Source organism: Macrobrachium nipponense, chromosome 42 (genome assembly GCF_015104395.2).
Source record: "Macrobrachium nipponense isolate FS-2020 chromosome 42, ASM1510439v2, whole genome shotgun sequence".
Taxonomy (NCBI): domain Eukaryota; kingdom Metazoa; phylum Arthropoda; class Malacostraca; order Decapoda; family Palaemonidae; genus Macrobrachium; species Macrobrachium nipponense.
In genome coordinates this window covers 75827-81826 of record NC_061103.1, presented here as the reverse complement: position 1 = coordinate 81826, position 6000 = coordinate 75827, and the positions used below count along the sequence as shown (strand labels likewise).

Here is a 6000-nt window from a genome sequence, read left to right as displayed (position 1 = left end):
ATTGTACACCATAATGTTCTCTTAAGTATTCGATTTATTCCTTTATTCTACTCCCTCGTATATATTTATTCCATTCACTCAACGTCTAAGTTGGCTGAGGAAAATTGATTTGATAAGAGAGAGAAAGAGAGAGAGACGCCTTGTCGCGCCTTCGATACTTCCCCGGGCCGCTTGTCGCTGGACGGCTGGAGGTGGTACTGTTGGAGGAGGGCGAGGCCCGAGGGAGCAGAGCACTGAGAGCACTTGACATGTGACACCGTTGAGAACTTGAGATGTATCACCGTCATCCAGCGACGCCGCGTGAGGAAGTAGTGGTGGCCATGGAATGAGTGAATGAAGCAGAAACCAAGGTAGATTTTTTTGTTCTTTTTTTACCTCTTTCGATAACTGCTTGAATAGGAGTATCTATCTATCATGTGGAATGTGCAGGAGGTAACATGGTTACCATTTGTGGGTTTTGCATTAGTGAGCTCTGTTATAGAGAAAGGAAACCGGCGACTAGGTAGCAGGCCAATGTGACTAAAATGCTTCCAAATTCAATAGGTATAGCTAGTAGTATGCTTCAGGTAGATACTGAATAACCGGGACTTACTATGCATGCATCACTGACCGGCGTGTCGTGAATAGTATAAGTAGGCCTATCTTTGATAGATGGCAGATTCCATTCAGCTTGCTTTTCTTTCCTTTATGGAAGTGGATATTGTCACTGCGCGGTGAAAATAATTTCAACACTTACCTATTCTCACCGCACGCTCTTTTCAACCTTTGGTCTACGGGTGTCGCCATTTCGCCCTTGCATTCTTTTAGTAGTGCTTTTATTGAAGTATTGTGAGCACTATAGATATTGCTTTTCAAACTTTCCAAATTTTGTTTCCACTGATCTATCATAAATAGGTAATAGTTACAGTTAGTGTAATGATATTTGTTTTAATATATGGCATAACTGCTATGCACATTTCATCGTACTGGTTCACATTGGTTGTTCGTGTTAATGACAATTGTAAGGCGAATAGATCAGTTGCGTGGGGAGGATCGAGACTCGGTCTAGAGAGATCTAGGCTATGAGGAGCATGCTGTCTTTCATACTCGGCGAAAGACAGACAGATCTTAGCTGTAGCTTCCAGTCTTCAACAGCTAATTCATCAAAGAGTTTGGAACAATTGTTGCCATGAAAGTTATGAGAGACTTAAATTCTTCAAAGACTGCAGTATCAATCAAATTTGAAGAAATTTGCGCCTTTCTGGCTAAAAGCAAAACAGGAAGTGAAAATGACCACACCTGTTGGCCAATGGTTGAAAAGAGTAGGCGGTGAGAATAAGTGGCGCTGAAATTATTTTCACCGCGCGGTGACAAACTGACAATATCCACTTCGTTCCTCTCATTTATTTATTATCATCATCATCATCGGAGTCCAGTGATACGATACCATTGATGGAGAGGGAGGAGGTTTCAGTGATGCATGCATATTATGTCCACGTTGTTCAGTATCGAAAGCATATATTGAATTTGGGGTTAATCTAAGTTATCGATCCACATCGGCCTAGCCACCTAATCGCCGGTTTACTTTCTCTCTAACAGGGAGTTCACTATTGCAAAATCCACAAATAAACATGTTAGCTGCACATTCCACATCATTTGTATAAATCCCCCCCCCCCCCCCTCCCCTATCCGAGACTACTCCGATATCTCTTTTACGCGCCACCTCTCTCATTTGATGATGTTTTTTTTTTTCTTTTTAATTCACCTCAACTTTTGCCCTCATCATATCCATTTTTTTTATATTAGTATAATTGCTTTTTATAGGATCTTGCCCACGTTTTGTCCTTGCTAATTCGTGCGCAATTTGGGCAATTGAAAAATGAACGGCCGAAATTTAGCCGTAATCCTGTGACTTGATAAAAATTGGCATGGCTCTCTCTCTCTCTCTCTCTCAATATCGGACGTTATGATCGGTATATTTCTATTAATATTATTAACACCCTTGTTTTCAAATTTATGTAATTGTGTGCATATGTGTATGGGTGTATAAAAATACGCAAAGTTGCAGAGATTTGGTTACATGGATAACAATATAAATTAAAATACACATTCTAAAAAGTTGTATTTTATTCTACAGTTTACTCTCTCTCTCTTCTAATTATATATATATATATATATATATATATATATATATATATATATATATATATATATATATATATATATATATATATATATATACATATATATATATATATATAAATATATATCTATATATATAATAATATATATATATATATATATATATATATATCTATTATATATCGCAATTTAAGTAAAGTAAGAAGCTTGTTCACCTTACAGGCATTATTCCACTGAACGTAGTGGAATAATGCCTGTAAGTTGACAAAGCATCTTACTTTACTTAAATTGCGAAGATTTTATATATATATATATATATATATATATATATAGAGAGAGAGAGAGAGAGAGAGAGAGAGAGAGAGAGAGAGAGAGAGAGAGAGAGAGATAGGGGTAAACTGTAGACTAAAATAATATTTTTTAGAATGTGTATTTTAATTTATATCCGAATCAATGTACTTTAGCAGTCGATCTAATTTACTTTACTTCCAGATGTCACAAAAATTGATAAGAAGTTGCATTTGTTATGTTCGAAAGTAAATTAAAAACTAAAGATACCGAAACAAACAAATAAATGATAGAGAAATTACAAATAAAAAAATTTGTAATAAAAAAATAATAGGGATTATCTGTTTGATTTTTGTAAATACAACAATCTCGGGGTCACAACTGTGCGTATAAAACGTAAAACATTCTTTTAAACTAAAATATCTAATTGTTCAGTCTCTAGTCAGAGAAAGAAAATAATCTCACTGAAAAGTTCCAGAATCTGGCTATATCAGAATAGCTTTCATTGTGCCTAACCAGACCATGTAAACAATTGAAGGGAACTTGTACTTTAGCCCACCATTCACCAGTACCGTGGCGTTCGCCAATTAGTAGAGTCATGCACTAAAACATATCATACTGTTCATGAATGATTCGCCTAACGCAACGTGATCGGTTTAATACTTAGCGTTGGAAGCAGACACGTTCATAGATAAGCATAGGTAAGGTACTGTACGGAATTTGCCCGTTTTTTTCCTTACCTGAACTATAGCGTACCGTACTTTCGTAAACTTATCGTACCGTAATTCCGTACCGTACACAAAATGCCAGTTGATCGCCTGTAACCAACGTGAGGTGGTTCATCTTCTGAGGGCACCTTCGTGCTATTCTTGCCCTCATCATATCCGGCAATAAGGCCGCTTTCTGCCAGGCACATGTAGTCTGTTGAGTTACTTGTTCCTCTGTGTTAATTTTAGTATTTATTAGTCTCATTTTTTGTACACAAGTGTTTGGTATATTGAAAACTGCTTCAGAATTTTATCATTCTCTCGATACCTGGTTGTTTGTAGACCTCGAATTTTGCCTCATACTTTATAGTGAAGAACCCAGGTGTGTAGTACTAATGTGAGATGTTAGTCACCTGTGCATTAAATTTAAAATGAGAGCTATTTGGAGTTTAATCGTCTTCAAGGTATATCGTATGGTTAACAGGCATTCACTTTCAGTTTGTGATTTTTTGTCAAAAAAGTTCCCCCTTTTTTTTTATTTCACTCTAGAATAGTTAAGGTATGTAATATGGGCTATATTGCCTTGTTTTTATGCAGGAGTAAAAGATTGGCTGTTATCCTCGACCTGTCAGAAGGGTCCATAGTACAATACAAAACTAATCATTTTCTTATTTTTAATTTTTAATCTTAAACGGATTGAGAGATAAGAGAGCTTATGTTTTACCTAAACAATGACAACATCCAGAGATGAATCCAAGTATTGTTTCCTTTCATGATTAAATATGACATTTCCATCGCAGGAGTAATGTTGAAAATGAGAGAGCAAATATGTTAGCCTTAACTTAAAAAAAAAAAAAAAAAAAAAAATCGTCATACTTGCATCACCCTTCATTAGTCTTTCGTACCCAGTATGAGGTGTGAGATTAGGATGTAGTTTCGTCGAATTATATAGTCATATATTTATTTATAAAGTCAGCAATACCTTTATAACGAAACCCCAATATTATATTTTTAAAACCCAGACCAGGTATATGAGTATAAATTCATTATTAATTCAAAATGAGTTGAATTTTCAACTCATATTCATTCCTACCAGCTTGCAGCATAGGCCTATGCTGGAATTAAAACTTTAGGCGGTGTTGCTTAACGTTGACAAAAATCACCACGTTTCATTTATCACTTACACAATTAACGATCCTGAGAGAGAGAGAGAGAGAGAGAGATACAGATACAGATTAGCTTTAACAATTATTATATGTTGTTTCATGTAGTCACGTACATACACGGCATACATCACGATCGTAACACCGCATACATCACGACGTATTCTTAGCCATAAACATTTCCTGTCATAGGTTGGATTCTACAACTCAAGAATGACATACTCAAGTGGTCTCTCTCTCTCTCTCTCTCTCTCTCTCTCTCTCTCTCTCTCTCTCTCTCTCATATGACTTCCGCTGTTCAGATCCACCAGAATGACACTTTTGTCATTATTTAATAACACGTCTTGTTATCGTTTCCATATTACTTAATTATTATTATTTAGTATTTTTTTAGAGAGAGAAATAGACTATAGTGGCTTTGTTACCTCTTGTTCTTGGGTAAACTGAGAAGGGTGATTGCAATTCTCTCTCTCTCTCTCTCTAGCATGATGCGTCATTTAACTCGATGTATTTGCTATTTTATTATTAAATAGTATTATTTCGTGAATAATAATAATCATAATTGCGGATTTCTGAATATCGTATCCAGGGTATGAAAGCAATGAGGTAGGCCTAAGTGGTGCACTGGGGAGGAGAATGGGGGGGGTTGGGGGGGCTGGTGGGGTACGGTTGTGTGGGAGGTTTTTTGCTGCTTTCCCAGCATCGGTCTTGTTTACTGCATGGAGGAAAGGTTCACTGCCGCTCCCCCTTTCCCCTGCTAACATCCCCCTCAGATATCCGTTATCACCCTCCCCCCTTACACGGGTTTTATCGTCGCCCACTTACTGAGGCGACCCAAGCAGAGGAGACACACGGACAAGACCCACTGGCGTAGTACTACAGGTGTGCAAAATTTTGAGATTACAGTGTATATTTACGTACTGTCAAGTAAGGAGTTTAACTGACGTAAGCTGAATTAACGTATTGTTTTAATACACATCTGGTAAAAGTCGTTAAAAAAAATCCCTGTCCACTCGTTTTATCTGTACTAAAGCATAATGGAATTTATTTCGCTTGTTATAAGATCGACATTGTTATTTTCAGTTTGAATTCGATGGACCGTTTGACTCCGTCACGACTGTCCCGCCTGGTTATTCCTTCTCTCTCTCTCTCTCTCTCTCTCTCTCTCTCTCCTCTTTCTCTCTCTCTCTATGTTATTTGGTCCTTTTCCAATATGAGTGATGTGTGTGGTGTGTGTGGAGAGAGAGAGAGAGACGAGAGAGAGAGAGAGTGAGTCTTACACAGATGTTTTGCCTGATCGGTAAGACTTCAGACTTCAGACAGTTTGGCTCAAATTATTTGAAATTATATATATATATATATATATATATATATATATATATATATATATATATATATATGTATATATATATTTCTTCAACGTAATGCAACATTTATTGTGTTCAGATGTTGAAAAAAACGTGCAGAAATTCTTTTTATATTTGGAGAGAAGGGACCATGTTTTTTGGGGGGTGGGGGGGAGGAGTGGTTAGGTTTGGGGCCGTGTTTGGGGAGGGGAATGGAATGGCTCGCTCACAGCCTTGTATCAAATGGCCCAGATTTCTGTCGGGTTCTGCTGACAGCTATAGTAACCGATGTTCGTATATAAATGCTGTGCATAGGTACCCATTAGGGTTTGACGAAGATTATTCTTACTTGTTTATTTATAGGTCTCTCTCTCT

General features: G+C 37.0%; 1 long non-coding RNA gene across 1 annotated transcript in view; it reads left to right on the top strand.

The window, feature by feature from the left end:
* Nucleotides 1–243: 243 nt before the first annotated feature.
* Nucleotides 244–6000, top strand: part of LOC135213253 (uncharacterized) — a 45550-nt gene continuing 39793 nt past the window's right edge. The window contains exon 1 of the long non-coding RNA XR_010314100.1: nt 244–350. This is a non-coding gene — a long non-coding RNA (uncharacterized LOC135213253). The remainder of the gene's footprint in view (nt 351–6000) is intronic.